This window comes from Cebus imitator, unplaced genomic scaffold (genome assembly GCF_001604975.1).
Source record: "Cebus imitator isolate Cc_AM_T3 unplaced genomic scaffold, Cebus_imitator-1.0 Scaffold97, whole genome shotgun sequence".
In the NCBI taxonomy this organism is placed as follows: domain Eukaryota; kingdom Metazoa; phylum Chordata; class Mammalia; order Primates; family Cebidae; genus Cebus; species Cebus imitator.
This window is the reverse complement of record NW_016107412.1, coordinates 3,709,930-3,732,528: the sequence shown is the minus strand read 5'-3', so window position 1 is coordinate 3,732,528 and position 22,599 is coordinate 3,709,930. Positions and strand designations below refer to the sequence as shown.

Genomic DNA, 22,599 nt, shown 5'->3' with positions numbered 1-22,599 from the left:
CTAAGCCTGCTGCAGGTACTTTTCTCTATCGGCATCTGAAATTAAAGGGATTTAAGTTCCACTGTGCATAGTTTGGAATGGACAACAATGGGCAGAATTCTTTCATTCGGCCATCCTTTCATTCTCCCTAGAAAGTGACCCGAATTTTTAAAGAGGAAGAATTGAGCACCATCTGCAATCCCCAAGATATACTTTGCTGCTTAACTCTGCTTTGAATGAAAATTTGGTTGAAAATTAGGCCATTTTCTTCCTTCTGTCTTTCGAAAACATGAAGACCAAATGGAAAAAGACACAGGTCATACATATTCACCTATTCTAGTCAATGATTTAAATATAAACACTTCACAGACAAGGAACCAAAAATGAGGGAAAGCATTGATTTGTGAACCTTGTACATCCTGTTTAGAGATCAAAGGGACCAATGAGCAGGGATCAAAGTAGGGGGAAATTCAGAGTGTGACACCCTTGCGAAGCGCCGTTTCTCACGATGTGGTATGGCTTAATCAGAGCCACTATATTCAGCAGCTGCAAAGAGGAAAAGGAAAACAACTCTGAAAATTATTAATTAGGTAACTTATGCTCTGTGTGCCTTTCATGAAACAGAGCTATTTCAGCAGCTAGTGCCAGCTATCATTAGAGAGGTATTTTTGGAGAAGACTAACCTGTGCTGCAGGTAGGTTCCTTTCAGAAATGATCACAAAAGCACCTTGTTGCAGCAAACAGACAACCACACCTAGCTTGACTCAGTCTGCAAAACCCTGATTATACATTGTGAGGCTAACTTACACCACGTGAATATGCTTCTAAGCTACTTCATTTGCAAAAGTTTACAAATTCCTTAAAGCAACCAACTCAGAATGTTACAAAGATTTAAGTAGCAATGCTCAACATCTGAATAATGATTTACAGTTTTCAAAATGTTTTCACACATATTTTTTTATTTACTCATCACAAGGTTACTCGAAGTTAAATAATCTGCTCTTGGGACACAAAGTTGGTAATTAGCAGAATAAGGACACACATCCGGGTCTGTTGAGCGTACTGATACTTCTACATATGCCAGGTTATACAATACAAAATCAGAAGCAGTAAGGTAACAGTAATTAACACAGTGAGGAACTTAGAAAGGAACAATAAATGAATGGAAGAGGTTGAATCTGAGCAGGGCATTCTAGCAGGGTAATGATAGTGATATTTTGAAAACCACTCAGTATCTAAGTTCATACATTTTTAAGCTCTGTGCAGACCATCACCTCCTGCGAATACATTCTTTTCTCCAGAGTGCATACAGTTGATTAGATTTGAGCTTTTGTTATTTAAAATCACATTCCAGATATACCTTCCTGAAGGGCACTCAAGTCAGCAATTCCATTTACAGATTATCAATAAGAGTGGGTTCCTCCCGCAAATGGCTTGTCTCATTCATTATTCTGCCTTTCTCCTAATTTTATCCTGAATTTCAAGTTTAGAGGAAATCTTGCCATTGCCCTTATTATCCATGGCTTTTGTGACTCAGTTATTAATGCTGCTAGCATATCCCCAAATTTGTCTTTTTTATTTTTCTTTCCGAACATATTTTTTAAATACTGTTTCCTCAGATCCCCCTCCCCCATTTCTTCCTCTTGCAGATAATTTGGTATTGCATTATAAGAATTCTGTACTCTATGTCTTCCATTTCAGAATCTTAAGGTACAGGGTTCATGCTTCATTTTTCTTCAGAGTCTATGTCCATTCTTCCCACTACTGCCATGCTACCATGCTGCCAGGATACCATGATCACTTTTTCTCATTCAGTTTTAAAACAAATTCATTTTTCTGCATCAGCATTAGGTTTCCTCGTTACTTCTTGTACCTCCCTTGGGAAGGAAGTGAAGACATAAGAGACTGTCAGATACGTTGTTTTACCATAGTATGTTGCATTGGAGTCTTTCATTGCTGCTGGATCTTTCCTCCATGCCAATGTTAGGATCTGCATCTTGTACAGTAAAGCAAGTATAGCATCAGTTTACTTTATGTGGTCATATAGTATGTGTTCATTGTTATTTTTATTCAATGACCTCTTGTATGCTTTCATTTACCTGATCATGAATTTCTATATAGTGTGTATTAATTGTTTTAGAGATCTGAGAAACCAGAGAAGTTTCTGAGGACACGCCGTTACTCTCATGGTGATGATGGCAGTGGTGGTAGTGGCTCAACTGTCCTGTTTAGCAGTACAAACACAGGAATTAAGAATGCCTGTAGGGAGTTTGCAATGGTTCCTTCAGAGCAATGAAGTAATGAGAGATATAGTGATTGGGATGTGAGATTTTACGCTCAACTATAAAGGTGAAGAGCATAAGGATGACATATGGATCTTTCTCTCTTTGTTCCTTGCCATGGAAGAATGCATGCCATCTGCCTCAGCTGGAAACTATTAGTCCAGGAAGTTTGACTGTCCCTAGAAATTCCCTGTGGACCCACATGACTTGTCTGTGACTATTTTTTTCCTTTCTGTTTTAAAATTATTAATTTGAATTATCCTATATTTTAAAACTGATTTTCTTTTGGGTTATTAGTATATCTTAATACTATGTCCTAATACCTCTTTTTCTTTGATGTCCAATTACATTGACTTTTTATATTTTGTCTCTTTTTGGCACTTTTTCATATCTAAATTAACACTGAACTTTTCATTCATCTTTGTCTATTTTTTCTCTAGCTGGCTTTTCTACGTTTATTTTAAAATCTCACTTGTTGTGTTGCTTATTTTTTCTTCTCTCACTTAGCAAATATATATCAATCACCTACTATATATTAAGCATCATTTATCCCTTGTATATGTTATCAGAAATAAGATCAGATCTATCTTAGACACTTAGCACAATCCACCTCTTTCTATTCTCTTCCCCCAGCCAAATCTGTTCCTATTCAATAACATATACTTTAAAAATATATTCCTATATATAAAGTTTTATCCAAGCAACTTATCAGTATTTGTTATTCTACATCATAAATCTCAAATTTACTTTATTTTTCCCTGATCTATGCATTGATACATGAACATCTGAGATTACAAATGTCTGTATTTTTTCAATTCCCTTCCAAATTTATTATTTCTTATGTGTATTATTGGATCCTTTTAAATGTTCTCTCAATTTTCTCCCTGATCTCTGCTAGTAGTATTGTTGATTCACAGTCAAATTGGGGTGGATGGTGGTCTCGGTGGGATACTACATTTTGGATATGTGCTTCAGAAACACAGCATATCTTGATATTGGTCATTCATTGTGTGTCAATCACTCTTGGTATATTTATTCTTTCTGGATAAATACTAGGTTTATTAGAATTTAGGGATAATTCCTCTTTATTAAGCTGATTATTTATTCATTCAACAAATGTTCCTTGAATGACTTTTGTATGTAGATTCTGCAAGAGGTACATCACATTTATTCCTTGCAGGTATACCGTTTATGCCAGTGACTCTGTTCTCTCTCTCTTCTGTGCACACCTGCAGAGTTCCTCCAGGAAAGCTTGATTTCTCTTTCTGTCCTTATTCTACATCACATAATTTTACTGAGTGTTTTCTTTTAATGGTTTGGAATCTTGCCTGCACAATCAGACACATGGTTTCCTGATTTCTTTTCTAAGTTATATTACCTTTGTTCTACTAAGGAACTCATTCTCTTTGTTAAACCAAAAGTTAAGAGACCTCTCTCATCAAGCAATGTGGACACATAGCTGGTACTTGCTGCAGAAGGAAGACAAATGTGACACATTCCTTTAAACTGTTTGGAAACAGGCCCCTTAATTTCTATATATTTTTTTCCTGGTTAGTGTTGAATCTCAAATGAAATTAGCAAGTTTTGTAACTCCTCTTGATAGCTCTTCCAGAGATGACCCTCTAAGTGAACAATTCTCACCTGTTTGGTTCAGGCTTTGATCTTCTGGGGTTCTAAGAGATTGCTTTATATATAAGTCATTCCCTTCTCCCACTACCCTCAACTGTTTCCCTCCACCAGGCAATGCACAATTGGTTGGCAACTGTCAGCAAATGACACCAGTTGCTACCAAACTTCTATCTTCACAGAATAGCCACTACCTTTCCAATTCTCTAGCTTTTGCTGCAAGGACAATTGGCATTGGTTCATTACTAGGTTCATTACTTTTAAAATGTTAGACCTTAGTATGAAGGAAGGTTAGTTCTAGGATCTGAGGGGCTGAGATCAGGTGATCTCATCATCCTAAAAAGAAGGTTTAAGGAAAATCGAGAAAATACCATCTATCATCTCAAATGTTATTGGGGAAATTAAAAAAAAAATAAGTGCTCTATGTTTAAATGGACATATGATTTACTTTATAGAACCACTTTTCATTCAGTAAGAACTGAATAACAACTTGTTGAAAGTTTATTTGAATGAACACTCAACATGTAATATGTTTGGGAGATGTTGTCTATGTCAGAAAGTCAGTATATACTAAACTCAGATATATTTTTAGAGATTCAAATGCAACAGAATCAGCAACATGCACTGGTAATTAACAAAAGTGGGCAACTCAGTTCGGGTAATAATTATTATTGATAATAACTGAAATAATAGGATTTTAAGTATAGTGCCAATTATTTTTTTCTTGTTTATTGCATTATTAATTTGCTTTGAACACCAATATTAAAGAGTCATTTTACTTAAGTTTGTTTACTTAAGTTTGTGAGTTCAACTACTGAAACTTCTCACTTGGAAGAAAAGACTTCTCAGATCATAAAAATTTCATCATGTCAAATTATCATAGATTGTCTCAAAGTTAAAGAAATTTTGCTCTGTCATTATTTTATTGATAATTATTTTACTTTAGGAAAATACTCTTTTAACTTTTGGAGTGTTAAAATTATTTTACATGATTGATGTAGGAGAGTTGGGACAAGAGCTTATGTGTCTTCACTAGTCCTATTGAATATCTTGTGAAAAAGAGTTATGTGATTAAATAACTTTGGAAATAAATGCATCTTTATCCTGGAGATACACTTGGTTTAACCTAGTATATCAATGTCAGAACAGAATTTTAATGATACATGACTGATAGTTTTCATGAATTATTCACTTTCTCTTTTTCTTTCACCAGAGACACTCCATATTTTAAACATATTTTGAGAATACAAACTCATTCATCTATTTTCCCCAACCAGTCCCTAGTATAAAATAACTTAGTAAAAATTCCTGTTCATATATACTTGTTTTAGAAATTAACATCTATTTAGGTCTTTATGAATATATCTGCCTTCTTTGCCACAATACAATTTTCTATCAAGTAAACATTTAATCCAGTAAGTATTGAATGATTTACCACTCATTAGCAAGCTCTACTCTCTAAGCCTCGATATTGAAGCATTTACCTGTTAATTGATTAAAAATGGTTTGAAAAATCTAATGTTAAACTTAAGAACAAATACAGTTATAAATGGTGGAGAATACCACATCAGGAATCGGGAGCTGGGTTATAGTCCTGGCTTTAACAACCTAATGACCTTAGGTAAGCTACTTAACTTTCTCCAACATCAGTTTCTTCATTCTTGCCTCTAAGAATATGTATCAAATTTGAATTTTACTGTGCAATATGGGATGTAAGGAATGTCACATTTTTTATTTCACTAAGTAAAATTTACTTTGTTTCCATACCCCTTCCTAAAATGTAGGCAGGCATTTAAACCACCACTGTTATTGGGGATCCTCATCCTCCAAGGTTGTATGAAAGCCTGGAGTTCTTAGGTAATTCAGAGTATTCAGGGAGGAGCTTCTATCTTTTCTCAGAGTGGCCAGTGATAAAATGATTATTGCCCAAGGTGGCTCATCCTTTGAAGGCAGTAGGTCTGTTTCTCTGGGGATGAAAGTGGAGCATACGAGAATTTCCCTTGCTGGAAGTCATGGAATTTCTGGTCTTGCTGCACACAAGGCATGGTGCCATCATGCTCACTGAAGTTCTGTCATTACCTCAGCGAGTATGGTGCCCAAAGACTTTAATAGATAAAAAGGGCTTGGCAAGGTGGTTCACGCCTGTAATCCCAGCATTTTGAGGTCGAGGCAGGTATATCACTTGAGGTCAGGAGTGTGAGACCAGCCTGGAAAACATGGCAAAACCTCATCTCTACTAAAAATACAAAAATTAGTCAGGCATGCTGGCCTGTGCCTATCGGGAGGCTGGGACAGGAGAATTGCTTGAACCTGGGAGGCAGCAGTTGCAGTGAGCCAAGATTACACCACTGCACTCCAGCCTGGGAAACAGAGTGAGAGTCTGTCTGGAAAAAAAAAAAAATGCCCTAAGCTGTCTATATCAAACAGATTATGCTGGAATATTATGATTGTTTCTTGATGCAGCTATCAGGAAGAATGTAGATAGGTCCCTAGAACCCAAAAAACTCACACACCTTTGTCTCCATTGTCGTTGGAAAATTTTGCCCTACACGTCAGTACCTGTAGTTTTTTCATCTGCCCATGGGCAGATCTTTCTTCCCCATCCTACGTCCTTGCCCCTTTTGGGGATTTTTAGAAATGCAGTGCTGGCCTATCTGTACTTATCAATCAAGGTTTGGAATAATATTTTCATTTCTGAGCTGAATAGTGTGAAGATTCAACTGGCCCATATCTGGAATACAGCTATATGGATAGTAAAAGATTTCTATTTGAAATCTGAGAAATAGTTAATTTGGAAAAGATATTTAGGGAAAATTGTAATTGTTCTCTTGTTCTGTGTATTGTCTTGTGCATGCATGTGTACATGTGGGTGTACATGTGTGTCTCCAAAGGCATACTTTAGTTTCACTTTGAGACATTAATGATAGACAATATAGAGTGCAAATTTCAACTTTGTAATAAGTGTCAAAGTCAAATAAAACACAGGTGAATCTCTGAAATTAAAACATTTTATTGTGGAAGAAAGAATTGCAATTCAGGGCATACTTGCAAATTTGATGGTCTTTGGGAACAAAGAGAAGATTAGTGGTTTTATTAAAAAAAAAAAAAGAAGAAGAAGAAGGAAGAAATAAGGCTGGACACAGTGGCTCACACCTGTAATTTCAGCACTTTGGGAGGCTGAGGCAGGCAGATAATTTGAGGTCATGAGTTTGAGACCAGCCTGGCCAACATGGCAAAACCCCACCTCTACTGAAAATACAAAAATTAGCCGGGTATGGTAGTGTGTGCCTGTAATCCCAGCTAGTTGGGAGGCTGAGGCAGGAGAATCTCTTGAAGCTGGGAGGCAGAGGTTGCAGTGTGTCAGAATTGTACCACTGAACTCAAGCCTGGGCTACAGAGCGAGACTATTTCAATCAATCAATCAGTAGAAATGTTATTTATTGCTCTTTGAGAAAGTTCATTAACAAAGTTCACTGGTAAGGTTTTCGGAAACTGGCAAGTTTAAATTGGTAAGTGACAGAGGTGAGTAAAACTATTCTTAGAATTGTAGAATGTTGTTTCAGCAACTATTAGATAAAACTGGTTGCAGGTTATAGCAGGCAGTTTCAGCAGCCAAGCTCCCAGAGGATTATGGTTGTGGATCATTGTTATTGTGCCCTGAGTGCTTTCTCCCTGAACCTCTTGACTATTTCAGTTTGATATAACAAGAATGATCCAATTTGTATGATCAACTTTTGCAATAAGGAAAGACACTTTGTCAATTATATTTTCTGAAAAGGAAGCAGATGAGCTCCCTAAGTAGTGCATTTTCTGTCTTTGAAGATGTTAAACTGGATTCACTGAACTCATGGGCCAGATAGAGTATACAAGTGATTCGTGTATTGAATCCATAGCCGTACTGCATGGCCTCCAAAGCCACGTCATCTCCTGCCTACACACACACACACACACACACACACACACACACAGCCATTAGGTGCCTCCTCACTCCTTAATTCTAAGATATCTAAAAGTGCTGGGCCCATAGATAATTCGTAATCATTGGATTATAAATAATTTAGAGCTTTTTTGAAGGCGATATGAGTGTAAAATATAAGCATTTAAGTCATTTTGATGGAAATACGATGATCTGGAAACGTAATTATTATACTACTCTCTTTTTTATCTCAACTCTGTTGGATTGATTTTAAGAATATTTCCTCGATCTTTCCCTCATTCACCTGAAGTCAGTTATGCACCGATTTCACATAGAATTAATGCTTCAGTTTTGTTCTTTGTGGAAACCCTAATAAATACTCCCTACCTGTTTCAGAATTTCAGTTTGCAAAAGATACAAGTGACTGGACATCCTGATAGATGCCGATTGTACCCTGGAGATTTTTGCCTTGTCTTTTTTTTTCCTTTTTGGAAAACCTAGAGTTCAGGTTTCTTTCTTTGCCTTAAGTCTTAGCCTAGATGTTTTCTGTGACTTTTTTCCTGTTCTGTTTCTTCTATGTTTTAAAAATGGCCTCTCAAACTTTTCCTATCTACTTTCCTTCGTCTACAAAGCATAAGGGGAGACAAGAAAACGTATGTACTGTTGTGTGGCACTCAGATAACCATAATGCACATCCCGGTGTTCTCCCCTACTCCCCATCCAGTCACCTGGAACATAAGTCAAGTAGATTTTAACTGAGGCTAAGAACTGTGCATCAGGTTAGTCTATTGGCTTTCTCTGTCTTTTAAATTGACATTCAGTTGTTTTATTGCATTTTAAATGAAAACAGTCCTTACTGATAAAGTGAAGCTGTGTCAAACCTCAGGCCAATTAAAACCACATGAAAATAAACTCACTCTTGGTATTGGTAAAAGGGATTAGGCTTTTTTTGAAAAAATAATGTGGTACCTTTTGAATATTCAATGTAATACTTACGAATAACGCCCAGTAATGTGCCCAGAAATATTCATGAAACTTTCTTGTTTTGGCTATATCTCGAAGAAGTTACTCAGGGACACACAGATTTTTGGTTTGGGGGACCATCTCCTCTTTTTGCAGAAAGCTAGTGAGGGGTGGGCAAAGGAGGAGTGTTGACAAGCAAATTTCTCCAGTGATTTATTGGAAATTTGTTTCCGAACTTTCAGGCCTGGAAATTGGGTTTTTATATTCATCATTTATTTGAACTGCATTTTTTCTATCAGTTTGCATTTATTTCCTTCTTCCCAGCATCTGAATTATATTCCTTGCTTTTTACGTTTATTTATTAAATACCATTTAGAAGGGACAGTTGAGTGACAGGAACTTCTCATTTCATTTCATATTCTACAGTTAAAAAATGTCAAATATGCTGCCACATACATACATTTTATTTGAACTTAACGTTTTTACTGTTTTAATTTGTGATTTGGACCACTTTTCTTGAAAGTAAATGGATTTAATAATAAGAGTTTATATAATGATATGCATGAGCACATATTGTTATTTTATACTTTCACCGTCTTTTGCTTAAAAATACATAATTACAAAGTATACATTGTGTAATTTACATATAGTTTTTTTAAATTATAGAAAGAACTACATATTATGCAAACTTCTAAAATGATTCCTACCTCCTGGTATTCATGACCTTGAGTAATTCCCTCCTATTGAGTGTGGGCTGAACCTAGTGACTTGCTTCTAATGAACAGAATATGGCAAAAGTGAGAAGGTGTCCTTTTCATATTATGTTATAAAATATCATGACTTCTGTCTTGTTAGCAGATGCTATTTCTTACTAGATTTGATAAAGCAAGCTACCGTGATGAAGAGCCTCATATTTCAAGAAACTGAAGGTGGCCTCTGTTCAACAGCCCCCAAGGAACTGAATCTTATTAACAACCACTAAATGAACTTGGAAGCATGTCCTGCCTTAGTTTAAGCTTGAGATGACTGTGAACCTGCACTAAAAACTTAATTGCAGCCTTGTGAAAGGTGCCAAGCTAAAGAATCCAACTAAGTCATACCTAACTCACAGAAACTGTGAGATAATAAATGTGTGCTCTTTTAAGATTCTAAATTTTAAGATAATTTGTTATACAGCAATGGTTAACTGATACAAACTATATTGTTATCCATTGCTTTAGACAGTCATAGCTTCTTTCAGGTCTTCTGGGAGATTTCTATTCTCTCTTTTTGTTTCTTTCCAACTTTTATTTTAGGTTCAGGGGATAAATGTTCAGGCTTGTTACAGGGTAAATTGCATGTTGCTATGGTTTGGCGTACACATGATTTTATCACTCAGGTACTGAGGATTGTACCAGATAGGTAGTTTTTGGTTGTTACCCCCCTCCTACCCTCCATCTTCAAGTAGGCCCCAGTGTCTGTTGTCCCCTTCTTTGTATCCATGTATATTCAATGTTTAGCTCCCACATATAGGTAAGGATATATTGTATTTGCTTTTCTCTTCCTGTCTACATTAATTCACTTAGGATAATGGCCTCCAGCTCTCTCTATGTTGCTGCAAAGGACATAGTTTCATTCTTTCTTATGACTGCATAATATTCCATGGTGCATATGTACCACGTTTTCTTTATCCAGTCCACCACCAATAGGTATCTAGGTTGATTCTATGTCTTTATCATTGTGAATGGTGCTGCAATGAACATATGAGTGCATGTGTATTTGTGGTAGAATGACTTATATTCCCTTGGGTATATATCCAATAATGGGATTGCTGGGTTGAATGTTTGTTTTAAGTTCTTTGAGAAATATCCAAACTGCTCATCCAAACAGTGGCTGAACTAATGTACATTCCCACTAGCAATGTGTAAGCAGTATCTTTTCTCTACAGCCTCATCTGCATCTGTTATTCTTTGACTTTTTAATATCAGCCATTCTGATTGGTGTGAGGTGGTATCTCCTTCTGGTTTTAATTTGCATTTCTCTAATGATTAGTGATGTTGAACATTTTTTTCATATGCTTATTGGCCACATGAATGTCTTCTTTATAGAAATGTCTATTCATGTCCTTTGCTCATTTTTAATAAGGTTGTTCATTTTTTGCTTGTTAATTTGTTTAAATTTCTTATGGTTTCTGGATATTAAGCCTTTGTGAAATGCAGTTTACAAACATTTTCTCCCATTCTGTAGGCTGTCTGTTTACTCTGTTGATAGTTATTTTTGCTATGCAGAATCTATTTAATTTAACTAGGCCCTATTTATCAATTTCTGTTTTTCTTGCAATTGCTTTTGGAGTTTTTATCATGAAATTTTTGCCAGGATCTATGTCCACAATGGTATTTCCTAGGTTTTCCTCTAGAGTTTTTTTTTTATAGTTTTAGGTTTTATATGTAAGTCTTTAAATCCATAATGAGTTGATTTTTGTACATGGTATAAGCAAGGTGTTCAGTTTCAGTCTTCTGCATATAGCTATCCAGTTATTCCAGCAACATTTATTGAATAGGGAGTCCTTTCCCCATTGCTTGATTTTGTCAACTTTGTTGAAGATCAGATGGCTGTAGTTGTGCAGTTTTATTTATGGGTTCTCTAACCTGTTCCATTGATCTTATGTGTCTGGTTTTGTACCAGCACAAGGTTGTTTTGGTTAATGTAGTCTTGTACTATAGTTTTAAGTTGGGTAATGTAATATTTCTGGTTTTGTTCTTCCTGCTTAGTATTGCTTTGGCTATTCGAGCTCCTTTTTTGGTTCTATATGAATTTTAGAGTAGTTTTTCTTACTCCTCAAAAAATGTCATTAGTGTTTTGATAGGAATAGCATTGAATCTGAAAATTGCTTTCAGCTGTATAGCCATTGTAACAATATTGATTCTTCCTATCCATGAGCATGGAATGTTTTGTTTGTGTCATCTCTTCATTTCCTTCATCAGTGTTTTGTAATTCTCATAGTAGAGATTTTTCATGTCCCTGATTAATTGTATTATTAGACATTTTATTCTTTTTGTGGTCATTGTGAATAGGATTGCATTTTTGAATTGGCTCTCAGCTTGGATGATATTGGTGTATAGACACGCTATTGATTTTTGTACTTTGATTTTGTATCCTGAAACTTTACTGACGTTATTTATCACATCTAGGAGCCTTTGAGGAGTGACTGGGGTTTTCTAGGCATAGAGTCATACTATCTGTGAAGAGAGATAGTTTGACTTTCCCTCTTTCCTATTTGAATGCCTTTTATTTCTTTCCCTTGCCTGATTGCTCTGACTAGGACTTCCAGAACCATGCTGAATAAAAGCAGTGAGAGTGGGCATCCTTGTTCCTTGTTCTCAAGGGGAATGCTTCCAGCTTTTGCCTGTTCAGTATTATTTTGGCAGTGGGTTTGTCACAGATGCCTCTTTTTATTTTGAGGTACATAACTTTGACTAGTTTATTGAGGGTTTTTAGCATGGGCTGGATGTTAAATTTTATTCAAAGCTTTTTCTGCATCTATTAAGATGATCATGTGGTTTTTGTTTTTCGTTCTGTTTATGTGATTAATCACATTCGTTGATTTGCATATGTTTAAGCAACCTTGCATCCCCAGAATAAAGTGTACTTGATTGTGGTGGATTAGCTTTTTGATGTACAGTTATATTTGGTTTGTTAGTATTTTGTTGAGGATTTTTGCATCTATGTGCAGCAATTATATTGGCCTGAAGGGTTTTTTTTTTTGTGTGTGTATGTGTTGGAGTAGTTTCAGTAGGATTGGTACTAGCTCTTCTTTGTACATCTGGTAGAATTTGGCTGTGAATCTGTCTGGTCTAGGGCTTTTTTCCGGTTGGTAGGCTTTTTATTACTGAATCCATTTTGGAACTCACTATTGATTTCTATTTCTTCCTGGTTCAATCTTTGGAGGTTGTATATTTTCAGGAATTTATCGATTTTTTCCAAGTTTTCTAGTTTGTGTGCATGAAGGTGTTGATAATAGTTTCTGAGGGGTTTTGGATTTCTTAGCATTAGTAATTTTAGTCTTTATTCTAAATCTTGAAATCCTGAATGTATAGCCTGTTTTAATTGCATAACATTTTATCCCCGTAAGTTTAAATATATATTTATATTCTTTATTTTTTCTATTTTGGGCCAAGATCTCACTCTGTTGCCCAGGCTGGAGTGCAGTGGCACAATCACAGCTCACTGCAGCCTTGACCTTTTCAGGTCCAATTGACCCTCCCACCTCAGCCTCCTGGGTTGCTGGGACTACAGGCACACACCACCACACCTGGCTAATTGTATTTTTTTGTAAAGATGGGGTTTCACCATGTCACCCAGGCTGGTCTCAAACTCCTGGGCTCAAGCAAGCTGTCCACCTCAGCCTCCCAAAGTGCTGCGATTGCAGGCATGAGCCACTACATTGGCCTATTTATATTCTTAATGTGTGTTTTCTTTTTAGCTTTCCTCACTACCTGAAGCGTTGGACATACTCTGAGTTAATTGCTAAAAGAAATGTTATTATTGGACATGAAGTACAGTAACAGCCCATTTATCTCATAAATTCAACTACTTGGAAGTAAGCAGAAAAGGCCTCTGTGCAGCTAAAACAGCCCTTAATTATAACTTACCTATAGCTTCCTTTTGGGGTCTTGCTTAGGCTTTAACTTCCCTCTTTCATTCCTTTTCCTCTGTGCTACCTTGTATCCTTCATTCTTTTCTTCTTTCTTTTATTGAACATGAATTGAGTGCTTATAAGGATGTGAGCATTGTGCTAAGTGTTGAGGAGACAATGATGAACAAATCTGAATACAATCTCTGCTTGTATGGAACTTGTAGTCTAGTGGAAGGTTGAATGTTAATAGAATTATTGTTTTAGGAAATGTTTAAAAACGTGTGCAAAAGTGTTCTGAAAAAAGTAAATGGTCATGTAGCATAAAAGTTAAGGGGGAGGGCTTTTAATTGCCTTGATATAAATCACACTCTCAATTCTTCTCTGTTTTGTGACCTTGTACTGCCTACCAGCACTTTTGTGTCTCTGTTTCTTCATTTATGTTATGGTTTGCATAGTTTCCCTCCAAAATTCTGGTGTTGCCAATGTCCTGGTATTAAGAGGTGGGTCTCTCAAAGGTGAATAGGCCATGAGAGCTTCCTCCTCGTTAATGAGATTAAGGCCTTTAGAAAAGAGGCTTCCTGTAGCATTTAGCTTGGTCTTCCACTTTTCACCATGTGAGGATGTAGCAAGAGGGCCCTCACCAGACAGAATGCCAGCACCTTGATCTTGGACTTCCCACCTTCCAAATTGTGAAAAATAAATTTCTGTTTTTTAATGAACTACTTAGTCTCAGATATTCTGTTATGATAGTACAAATGGCCTAAAAAGGGAATGATATGGTCTTTAAAATAAGGTTTTTACAGTGAGGATGAAATAGATTATGTGAGGATTAAATAGATTAATGCAGGTAAATGCTTAGAAGAGAGCTTGTCGTATAGTAGCTCAGGATACTTAATTAACAAGGGCATGTGACTTTGATGTAGGTCTGAAAAGTCCATCCTAAGGAAGCAAGGAGGGAGCTGAGGCCTTTGGCACATGCCCCTCATCCAGAATCATAGCAGGTCAAAAGAAACTGGGTGACAATTCTTGTCTTTTAGTAATCAATTTCTTAGTCTGTAGAGTAATAACTAACAACAGAAGAAGAGATACACTATACAAATTAAACACATGAACTAGAAAACACAGGAAATCTTGAATAATTGTATGTAGTGGGGCAAATGCTGTTATTAGCCCTGCAGTCATCTCTGACTTAATAGAATAAATATTGTCTTGATAGTATGTATTTAGTTACAAGTAACAGACAACGCAGCTCAAATAATGTTTCCTGATGCATTTCGGAAATACAAAAGGGAAACTTTATGGATTTTTAAATGTACCTACTCAATGATGGCTTCACAGGCTCATTATCTTTGTTCTGTTCTGTATTCTAGTTTTGTAACAGGCACTGTACTAAGACAGTTTCATCTGGTGACTCTTGTTGTTAAACTATGGCTGCTAAGTTTATGGGACATCATCAACCATTTCCATAAAAATTTGGACATTTTTTTTTCTTAGAAGTCCCAAGCCAATATCTTTTGCAGTCTCATGAGCCTAAATGGAATAGAAGTCCACCTGTGAAACAATAAATGTGGCCAAGGCAAAGTACAATACACAGTACCTTAGACATATCCCCTCTGACTTCAAGTGCCAAGGAAGGTGGGATTAAGAAGTACAACTCCCCAAACCTGAAGTCTTTACCAACAGATGGAGTAAATAAATCTTAGGGGATAGATTTGCAGTGTCCATCACACTAACGCTCAAAATGGTCATTCTAAGTTATATAAATAAATGACAGTAAGTACAATTTAAGAATCAAATCCTTGAATTTCTTAAAATTCAGCTTAAATGAGAAAACGTGTTAGTTAATTTAGATACTCACATACTTGGAATGTTTCATTTTCTGTCAATGCCTCATTGACATGTCTCATTGTTCATAATTAAGTTTTCATTGAGAAATTCCTGGGATTATTCTAGCCAATAAACCAATTTCATAAGATAGCATCTGAAACAGTGACCATAATATTCTTTTGTGTCTTGTCTAGTTATTCCTAAAAATAGTATGACATTAGTGGCCTCAGAACCTTAAATTATGACAATTGCTCTCTCTGGTATAATCTTGTCTTTATAGCCCATGATATTTGGCTAAATTGAATTAAATAGAATACCAGTTTGGGGTAAAGTCTGTTAAACTGAGCATAAATAGAAGAAAAGCATATATAGGTCGAAAGTAAGAGTTACTGGTATCTTCTCTTTGCCTTTTAAAATGGATTTAAAGTTATGCATTTGGTGAAAAAATATGTAACAGGAGTAAAGTGTTATGGAAAGGCAGGATTATTTAAGAGAGAAAATAGATAACTAGCAAGGGATAAAAATATTTCTGGGGTCATGGGGGATCCATTCAAAAGCCAATTTGCAATTGCTGTAAATTCTCTTTGGTGGCCAGCATTCCATAAATGCTGCACAGAAACACACTCATTTTCAATGTTAAACAGTTCCAGAGTTATTTTAAAAAATACTTTCTCAACACATGAAGAAGCTTAAAGTTATAGCATCATGAAAATATCCTTGGTACATCCATGTGTTTATCATTTACTTTAGAAACATTTGTGCCTACAGTTTTGTCTTTGAGAATTGTATTTAGGTGGTCTGGACTGAGCATTCTATATCTATGGGAAATTTTAATGTGCTGGGGAAAACTTTCACAAACACTGAAGTTAACCTAATGTTTCTGCCTTGCACTTAATTTGAGATATTTTGGAAATGAGCAGTCAGAATATTTTTTACTATAAATGGCCTAACATAATTAAAACTAAAAATGGAAAGTCAAATTATAAGAATTTGTCGCCCCCGCGCGCCGGCCCTGCCCAGACGGTCGGCCCCGAAGCGGGGAGGGGAAGGCTGTGCCTGCCGGAAGGTGGGCAACAATGCTGACTTCTGAGCCACCCCAACTGCACGCGGAAGAGCACGCAGTCCTACCTGGCCTTCTTCAGGTTCCCGTGAGACCCGGCCAGGTGCCAGAAGTAGGGGGAGAACTGTAGGACAGACTTAGAATATAAAACACCTGATCAGTTAAATAAACATTATCGATTATGTGCCAAACATTTTGAGACCTCTATGATCTGTAGAACTGTACATTTTGCAGAGGCATCAGAAAGCTAAAGAAGAATTGGGTTATTTCATTTCTCAAAAATTAATTGAAGCAGATACTTGTGAAGTCACTGGGAGAGGCCATAAGGACTCTCTTCAAGATAATGCAGTTCTTCGAGACAATGCAATACCAACAATATTTGATCTTACCAGTCATTTGAATAACCCACATAGTAGACACAGAAAACGAATAAAAGAACTGAGTGAAGATGAAATCAAGACACTGAAACAGAAAAAAAATTGAAAAAACTTCTGAAAAAAAAAAAAAAAAAAAAAAAAAAAAAAAAAAAAAAAAAAAAAAAAAAAAAAAAAAAAACCAACAGCTTAGCAATACTCAGAACCCCAGTGAAGAAGGGGGTGAAGAGCAAGATGAGGACATTTTACCTCTAACCCTTGAAGGGAAGGAAAACAAAGAATACCTAAAATCTCTGTCTGAAATCTTGATTCTGGTGGGAAAGCAAAACATGCTTCTGGATGGACATGGGGGTGATGAAATCCCAGAAGGTCTCTGCTCCGACTTTGAAGCACTGCTGGCGTGCTGAGTAAATTCTGGTGAAGAGGTCCTGAGAAAGTGCTTCGACACAACAGCAGTTAACACGTTGTTTTGTTCAAAAACACAGCAGAGTCAGATGCTAGCAACCTGTGAGAGCTGTATTCGAAAAGAAACTCTCAGGGAAATGAGAGACTCACACTTCTTTTCCATTATCACTGATGACGTAGTGGACATAGCAGGGGAAGGGCCCCTTGCTGTGCTGGTGAGGTTTGTTGATGAATCTCATAACCTAAGAGAGAAATTTGTAGGCTCTCTGCCTTATGAAGCTGATGCAGAAACTTTGGCTGTGAGATTTCACACTGTGGTAACTGAGAAGTGGGGATTAAATATGGAATATTTTTGTGGCCAGGCTTACATTGTGTCTAGTGGATTTTCTTCCAAAATGAAAGTTGTTGCTTCTAGACTTTTAGAGAAATATCCCCAGGCTGTCTACACACTCAGCTCTTCCTGTGCCTTAAATATGTGGTTGGCAAAGTCACTACCTGTTATGGGAATATCTATTGCATTAGAAACATTGAGGAAGGTTGTTCTTGTTTCCGTCGATCGCCACAACTGCTTTTAGAACTTGATGATGTAATTTCTGTTCTTTTTCAGAAGAGGAAAGAAAGGGGTAAAGAACTGAAGGAAATCTGCGCTTCTCAGTGGGCAGGCAGGCATAATGCTTTTGAAATTTTAGGGGAACTCCTGCAAGTACTTGTTTTATGTTTAGATCGTATAAATAGTGACACAAATACTAGATGGAATAACTGTATAGCTGGCTGAGCATTTGTACTCTGCAGTGAAGTAACAGATTTTGATTTTATTGTTACTATTGTTGGTCTTAAAAATGTCCTATCTTTTACTAGAGCCTTTGGGATAAATCTCCAAGGGTAAACCTTTGATGTCTTCTTTGCATTTGGTAGCTTGACTGCAGTATTGCGGTACTCAACAAAGTGATGGAAAATATTGAAGTTTGTCACGAGTTTTGGTTTGAGGAAGCCACAACTTTGGCAAACAAACTTGATCTTCAAATGAAACTCCCTGGGAAATTCTGCAGAGTTCACCAGGGTAACTTGGAATCTCAGCTAACCTCTGAGAGTTACTGTAAAGAAACCCTAAGTGTCCCAGCAGTGGAACACATTATTCAGAAACTTAAAGAAACGTTCTCAGAACAGCACTCCAAAGCTCTTAAATGCTTATCTCTGGCACCCTCAGTCATGGGACAACTCAAATTCAATACGTCGGAGGGACACCATGCTGACATGTGTAGAAGTAACTTACCCAATCCCGACATGCTCTCAGCCGAGCTTCATTGCTGGAGAATCAAATGGAAACACGGAGGAAAGAAATAGAGCTTCCATTCACCATCTATGAAGTCCCCCAACTCCCTGACGTCAAGCTTTTTTCTAATGTGTATGCACTGCTGAAGGTCTTGTGTATTCTTCTTGTGATGAAGGTTGAGAATCAGTGGTATAAAAATGGACAAAAGCATCTTAAAGCATATTTAAGGAACACTTTGACAGACCAAAGCTCGAGTAACAGGTTGCTTAACATAGATTTTGATATAAAACACGACCTGGATTTAATGGCGGACATATATTTTAAACTCTATGCAAGTAAGTCAGAGCTTTCCAAAGATAATTCAGAAACCATGGAAAATACCTAAGAGATGTTTAAAAATAGGCTTTCGTATATTTGATATTTGGAAGAAAAGCCGAAAGGTGTATATAGGCTACTTAATCACTAAATACCTTTGCCTATAGGGCTCCATTGAATACATCAGTCAATGATAACCTACCTGTTTAAATGGCCCCTGTTTGAACTCTCATGCTTTGAAGACCTATCTGTCATCCAGAAGAGAATGTTGAAAGTGCCATGTTTCCTCTGTGTGATCTCTTCTGGTGGCACTCTTGAATTGTTTTAGTTAAGTCATTTTAGACATAGCACTTTTTATTGCTGTGGATCTCTACTCGGGTGTTATGAATTCTTTGAAGAAATATATTTTGAAGAGGTGTGGGAGGAAGAATTACATTTTATAGAATGTTATAGTGAAGCCCACAATTGACCTTTGACTAATAAGATTGTTAAGTACGTTAAAAATCTATACTGGACAGTTACAAGAAATTACCAGAGAAAGAGAAGCTTGTGAGCTCACCAAACAAGGAGTTCAGTGTAGATTTTGTCTTTCTCAAATGAACTTAAAGGAACAAATGACAGTAAACGTTTGAATGGGAGATCCTGCTATTGTTCCACATCTTATTGTTGCCCTTTGCATTCCTTTGTGGAGCCTACATCTTCCTGAGCTTTTTAGCAGGTGTATGTTGAATACTTCTGTTTCACAGTTCAGACAGAATCAGAGGCCAAGGATACTGACAACTGATTTGTCTGTTTTTTTTTTTTTTTTTTTTTTTTTTTTTTTTTTTTTTTTTTTTTTTCCTCATCTTGATTTATAAGCAAAACCTGGAAAACCTACAAAAATAAGTGTTGTGGTTTATCTAGAAAAATGTGGAAAATATTGCTGTTATTTTTGGTGAAGAAAATCAATTTTGTATAGTTTATTTCAATCTAAATAAAATGTGAATTTTGTTAAAAAAGGAATTTGTCTTTTTCTTTGAAAATATTTAAATTTGTACAAATGCACACTTTTTTCTCTTCATACCATCCCCGTATTTTCTAACTACGCATATTACAAGTGCTTTCTAGTTTTTTATCTATATTTAAGTAACTTCATACTTGAAAGTTGCAAAAATTCTGAGAGCAAATTGTAAATGTGATGCTGCAGAACATCTAAAAATTTCAGTGTGCGTTTCACCAAATCAAGGATACTCTCCAACATAAGAGAAGAAATCGACATTGATACAATACCACTATCCAATTTATAGGACTCATTCAAATTTTGCCAACTTTACTAACAATATTTCTTCTCTGCTTTGGCACATGATTCAGTTCAGGAATACACAAAGCACTTGTCACATCCCTTTTGTGACCTTCCATCTGAAACAATTTCTATGTTTCTCTGTCTTTCATCACCCTGACAGTTTTAAAAGAGTATAGGTCTTTCATTCTTCAGAGTGTCCTCCGTGTGGTCCATTGAATGTTTCTTTATCACCGGACTTGGGCTGTCCTTTCTTGGAAGAAACACCTCAGAAATAATTTCTGCTCTTCTTAGAGGATCACATAAGGAGGTACATGATGCCAACACTTCACAGCCTTCATACTCAAGATTAATAAGTGATGTTAACTTTGTTGTCCACCAAAAATGTACCATTCAATTTATAGGTATTTTGTAGGGAGATACTCTGAAATTACAACAGTGTTGAATGTCACATTAAGATCTGCCCACCAGCCTTAGCATCCATTGATGATACCTGCCTGAATTAGCCACAACAATGTTGGGTGTAAAATGGTGATTTTCTGTTTCTACCAGTTCTTCTCCGCTAATTACTTGGCATTCTACCATAAGAAAGATTTTTCTCCCCTATATGTTTTGTAATTCATTTGTATAAATATGAACTCCTGAATCAATTTTTTGATGTGTGGCAATATATTACCATCATTATTTATTTTGATGTTCAAATAGTCTCAGTCTGGTCACTGGAATCTCCTGCAGGCTAACTGCTGGATCCTTTTGACATGTAATTCTTTGAGTATTTAACAAATTTCTAGTGCAAGATATTCCTGGCTCATGTTGTGTTTTCCCTACTTCAACTTTGGGGCCAGTTATTTCACTAAGGAGTTTAGAAATCAAAATCTGAGCAAAAGTCATACTCATTTTTGCTGAATAGTTCTGGCATTTAACCTTCTCAGTGGATAGAGCAATCTATAAATGTGTGTATGTACACATGTACACACAGACACATAAATGCACACATTCATGTCTATTTATATGTCATATCTATTTTAAAAATCATAAGTTCACATGCATAGCTTCATTTCCAGTGCAAAACCTCAGGATACTTTCTAGGCTTTCCCCCTTCAATTTTATAAACCTTTTTCAGAAAGCAAGAAAGCCGGTTTCTCTCTATGGTGGTTTATTTGTTCAATTCCCATCTGTAGCCAATCTCCTAAATCTGCTGGTCACTTCTCCTTGGTGTGGCGAGTTCTGTGCCTTCATGGTTTCTACCTTGACACATTTGCTACCCTGCAGCTGCCATAGTTCTAATACTTTTTAATGAATATAATTTGAGCTGTATAATTTAGAAATGGAATATTGCTTGAAAATCATTATAGATTTCCAAAGAACAATAAGACCATATTGGTTGGGTCACTGACTAGATGCCAAATAAAAGTTTGTTGATATTATTTTAAAGTTCACCAACTTTAACAATCTCCTTAGCAGACTTACTCTTATGAGCCAGAAAATCTTTTATCTTACTAATCAAATATTCTAATTGTGATTTAAGCTCCATTCCTCTATTTTGAGGCTTTCTCTCTCTCTCTCTCTCTCTGTCTCTCTCTCTCTCTCTCACACACACACACACACAAACAAGTGCACACATAAATGAGCTCATCTCCTGCTATCGTATTTTAGAAAATATTTAATGATCCAAGTCATCCTTTGACTTTCCTTCTTTATTTTAAATGAACACTAATTTCTATAATATTTCCTCATAGAATGCATTTTATATCACTCAAATTGTTTTGAGATCCATAAGAGCAAGAAGAAACTGTTTAACACAAACTACCAATTAATTGATTAATTAATTAATTAATTAAATATATATAAACCATCAATTCCAGACACTCTGGCTAGTTACTAGAAAAACGGTGAGAAACAATACAAAAAATGATTCTGAGAGCTGAAAATTTGATCCTATATATAATAAAATTTAGTGTCGTACTCACCTGAATTTCTCAGTTCACTTAATTCCTCCATCTGTCCTTCATACTATTTTTTTGTGCTTTGTTTGGACTCTAATTTCTTAACCAGATATTATAAACTAGTAGCCTCCTGGACAAATCTGGACAGATTTCACCTAGACAGGTTCAAAATTGCTATATGAATCAATTGTTAAAATTTGGAGAATTTACGTAAAACTCGGGATGCAAACGTCTCTTGAAAAATCTAGTCAAGCAACACTAGTTCTACAGCCTTACGTGGCAAAAACCAGCTGAAATCGATACCTGCTGATTGTATTAAGATAGGTTGTAGAGTCTCTATTTACTACAGACTCCACTACTACCTAGAGCATCATACCCAATCTGCTTTTTTTCTCTTGCTAGATTTATTTTTCTTATTTTTAAATTGAAAGATAAAATTATATGTATTTATCATGATTATTATTCTACTTCCCCCCTGCTTGGCCTTTTAATGCTTGGTTTGCAATCTCTGCTTTATATTCTTATATCATAGTACACAAAAATTTAGCTACTCAGCACATTACTAGCTTTTGTTTTTGTTTTTGAGACAGGGTCTCACTCTCTCATCCAGACTGGAGTGCAGTGGCCCGATCTCAGCTCACCACAATCTCTGCCTCCCAGATTCAAGCAATTCTCCTGTCTCAGCCTCTCAAGTAGCTGGGACTACAGGTGCATGCCACCGCGACCAGGTAATTTTTGT

General features: G+C 36.2%; 1 pseudogene; it reads left to right on the top strand.

The window, feature by feature from the left end:
- The window catches only part of LOC108309790, a 44,660-nt pseudogene extending 25,955 nt beyond the window's left edge, over window positions 1-18,705 (top strand).
- The last annotated feature ends 3,894 nt before the right edge of the window (window positions 18,706-22,599 follow it).